This window comes from Carlito syrichta, unplaced genomic scaffold (assembly GCF_000164805.1).
Source record: "Carlito syrichta isolate Samal-C Ts95f unplaced genomic scaffold, Tarsius_syrichta-2.0.1 Scaffold314765, whole genome shotgun sequence".
Lineage (NCBI taxonomy): Eukaryota > Metazoa > Chordata > Mammalia > Primates > Tarsiidae > Carlito > Carlito syrichta.
The window spans coordinates 386,297-390,863 of record NW_007258861.1 but is presented as its reverse complement, the minus strand read 5'-3'; positions in this window follow the sequence as shown (position 1 = coordinate 390,863).

Sequence of the window (4,567 nt, the reverse complement as noted above, 5' to 3'; positions counted from 1 at the left end):
AGAAAGAATCCAGACAGAGTCCTGGAAGCTGGTTCCGGGGAGTTGATGGACAGCCCACCACCAACCCTGATCTTATAAATGCAACCTTTCCCCTTTCCCGACCTGGATGGGATTTTAACACGGCAGAAGGTAAGGAGAAACTCCAGGTCTACCACCAGGCTCTGATGGCAGGTCTCCGGGCAGCTGCTCGTAAGCCCACTAATTTGGCTAAGGTATATAACATAAGGCAGGACAGGAACGAGAGCCTAGTCGCATTTTTGGAGCGTATTACAGAAGCCTTCTGTCAATACACCCCAATGGATCCAGAGGCACCAGAAATCAAAGCGGCTGTAATCATGGTGTTCGTTAATCAGGCAGCACCAGGTATCAAAAGGAAGCTGCAGAAAGTAGAAAGATTAGGAGAGAAAAGTTTACAGGATCTGCTGGGGGTGGCTGAGAAAGCCTTTAACAATAGAGAGAGTCCGGAAGAACGCCAGGACAGGCGTAGCGAGCAGCAGACCAAGGATTAGCCAAAATTCTCTTAGCCGCCACTACCCACGACCCCAAGGAAAAACAGAAGTGGTTGAAAAATTTGGCTTCTGAGTCAGGCAACAAGCCGGGGAACCCTCAGCCGGACCGCCCCAAGTTAGGGAAAAATCAGTGCTTCTACTGCAAGGAGGAAGAGCACTACATAAAGAACTGCCCGAAGCACCCTCCTCGTCCTGAGGACAAAGTGACTGTACTTGTAACTGAATAGGGAGGTTAGGGCTCAGAGTCCCCCCTGAGCCCCAGGTAACCTTGGAGGTAGGGGGGAAACCCGTGACTTTTCATGTGAATTCAGGAGCGGAGCGATCCGTACTATTAAAACCACAAGGCCCTCTCTCAGACAAAATCTCATGGGTTCAAGGAACTAACGAGATAAGACCAGCACACTGAACCACTAAGAGAACAGTGAATTTAAGCACTGGTACTGTCGCCCATGAGTTCTTAGTTCTTCCCGATTACCCATACCCTTTGTTTGGGAGAGATCTGTTGACCAAAGTGGAAGCAAATCTCAGCTTTCGGCCAGGCGGTGTGACAGTAACAGCTTCAGTTGGGCGCCCCCTGCAGATTCTAACTGTAAAATTAGAAGATGAATACAGGCTGTGTCAGGCCCCTGACCCGGAGATGGAATTGGACATTCAGGACTGGTTTCGGGAAATTTCCCTAGCCTGGGCAGAAGCTGGAGGAATAGAGTTGGCTAAGCACAGGCCAGCAGTGTTTGTGGAACTAAAGCCCAGAGTGGACCCAGCCCGGGTCCGGCAGTATCCAATCCCTGTGGCAGCACGAAGTGGGATAACCCCCCACATACAGTGGCTGATGGATGAGGGAATATTGCGGCCTTGTCAGTCTGCCTGGAACACACCCTTGCTGCCAGTACGAAAGCCCAATTCAACCGACTACTAGCCTGTTCAGGACTTACAGGAAGTAAACCGCTGGGTGATGGACATACACCCCACGGTCCCTAACCCCTATACCCTCCTCACCACCCTGGCCCCAGGCAAGGTTTGGTACATGGTATTAGATTTAAAAGATGCCTTTTTCAGTTTACTGTTGGCCCCACGGAGTCAGGACATCTTCGCCTTCGAGTGGCTGGACCAGGAAAGAGGAATCAGTGGGCAACTCACCTGAACCCGGCTTCCCCAAGGATTCAAAAACTCTCCCACCATCTTCAATGAAGCCTTACATGAAGACCTGGGTGAATTCTGTAACACACACCCCACCCTAACCCTGTTCCAGTACGTGGATGATATTCTGCTAGCTGCAGAAAATTGGGACGCGTGCTTGCAAGGCACCAGAGATTTGCTGCAAACACTAGGTCTGGGCTATCGAACCTTGGACAAAAAGGCTCAGATCTGCAAAACTGAAGTAAGTTACCTGGGTTACAAACTGAAAGACGGGCAGAGATGGCTATTGGACGCCCGGAAGGAGACGGTACTGAGAATTCCACAACCACAGAAGGTACGACAGGTACGTGAGTTCTTAGGATCGGCTGGCTTCTGCCGCCTATGGATTCCTGGGTTTGCTGAGCTCACCCGGTCATTATATGAGGCCACCAAAAATAAGTCCGACCTCACATGGACGGAGGACATGAACAGATCTTTCAAAACTCTTAAACAAGCCCTGGTATGAGTCCCAGCTTTGGGACTGCCAGATCTGACTAAAACCTTTTTCTTGTTTGTTGATGAGTCTAAGGGAATAGCCAAAGGAGTGCTGTTGCAGCAAATAGGGCCATGGAAGAGGCCAGTGGCATACCTGTCAAAGAAGTTAGACTCCGTGGCTGCCGGGTGGTCCCCATGCCTACGGATCATCGCGGCAGTTGCCACTATGGTCAAGGACGCTGACAAAATCGCCATGGGAACAGAACTACATGTCACCGCCCCTCATGCTGTGGAGGGAGTTCTAAAACAACCACCCGACAGATGGATAAGTAATGCCCAGATAACTCATTATCAAAGTCTCCTTTTAAACCCAGCCAGAATCTTGTTTCAGTCTCCGGCTACTCTGAATCCAACCACCCTGCTACCTGACCTGGATGGGGAAGGCCCCCTGCATGACTGCCAGGGCATCCTGGCGCAGGTCCACGGAATATGGGAAGACCTCCAGGACTGGCCCCTAACTGACACCAAAGAAACTTGGTACACAAACGGCAGCAGCTTAGTGCAGGATGGAACCAGGTATGCTGGGACAGCGGTGACTACAGAGACTGAGACCTTATGGGCAGCACCACTTGCAGCCGGGACCTCGGCGCAGCAAGCCGAGCTCATTGCCCTCACTAAGGCCCTAGTCATGGGAAAAGGGCAAAGAATAAATGTTTATACTGACAGCAGTTATGCTTTTGCAACTGCACACATTCATGGAGCCATCTACAAGGAGAGGGGGCTCTTAACTGCAGAAGGAAAGGCTATCAAAAATAAAACTGAAATCCTTGAGTTGTTACAGGCACTCTGGCTACCCAAAGCACTGGCCATAATATATTATCCAGGACACCAGAAGGAGAACATGCCAGTGGCACGGGGAAACTGTCTGGCAGACGCTGAGGCCAAAAAGGTGGCCCTTTCTGTGGTCCATGTCCTAGTAACCACACTGCCAGACCCTGGGCCCCCGGATCTGCCTGAAAGCCCGAATTATACAGAGGAGGATTTAAAATAGATAAATGGGCAGCCTGGAGTTATGTTCTCAAACGGCTGGTGGTGGATCCGACACTGGAATATGACCACCAGCAAATGGAATGTCATCCTTCCAGAACAGTTGGGTCGGCAACTGCTTATAAAAATGCACAGAAGTACACACATGGGAACCAGAAAAATGGAAGAATTAATACGCCATGCAAACATGGTTATGCCTAACAGTCGGCAAATGATTGGACAAATTGTAAATCAATGTCAGGCTTGTCAGGTTGTCAACGCAACCAATCCCAAACAAAACCTGGGGACCAGACTTCAAGGAAACCGGCCAGGAGCGTACTGGGAAGTGGACTTCACTGAGGTGAGACCAGGAAAGTACGGATACAAGTACTTACTAGTGTTTATAGACACCTTTTCAGGGTGGACGGAGGCATTCCCCACCAAGAATGAAACCGCACAGGTGGTGGCCAAGAAACTCTTGGAAGATCTGATGCCCAGGTATGGCTTCCCGGTCCAGATTGGATCGGACAACAGCCCCAGCTTCATCTCTAAGGTAATACAGGAAGTAGCTCAGACCCTGGGGGTGGATTGGAAATTACATTGTGCATACAGGCCCCAGAGCTCAGGACAGGTAGAAAGAACGAATAGAACCCTAAAAGAGACCTTGACTAAATTAGTCCAGGAGACTGGCGGGGACTGGGTGACTCTCCTTCCCTTTGCACTATACAGGGTATGCAACTCACCCTATAAGCTAGGGTTTACTCCTTTTGAAATCATGTTTGGTGTGCCTCCACCGGTCATACCTAACCTAAGAACAGAACTATTAATAGACATAGATGATCAAAAACTCCTTTTTTCCCTCCAAACTCTGCAAAGGGTCCACGAGCAGGTGTGGCCCAGACTGAAAGCCCTTTATGAAACCGGACCACCGCCGACTCCCCACAACTACCAACCGGGGGACTGGGTGTACGTCCGGCGACATCAACACGAGACTCTGTAGCCGCGGTGGAAAGGACCGTACGTTGTGATCCTGTCCACCCCCACTGCCTTGAAGGTGGAAGGTATCGCGTCTTGAATACACCACACCCACGTCAAACTTGCTAACACCCTGCTGTGCTGAAAGACTATGCACCCGAATGGAGCAGCCAACTGAACAAGGACAATCCTCTAAAGCTAAGACTGTGTTGCACTTCTTCTCCTTCTGCTTCTTCGTGACGGGGATGGGATCCCTTTGGGCAGTCCCTAATCCTCACCAACCTCTAAACTTAACATGGCAGTTGTTAACCCTCAGGTCAGAAATCAACAAAATAATTTTTCAAACTTCCAACCTCTCTGTCTGAAGTAGTTCTGCAAAACCGTAAAGGCTTAGACCTACTGTTCCTCCAGCAAGGTGGCCTCTGCACGACCCTGGGAGAAGAATG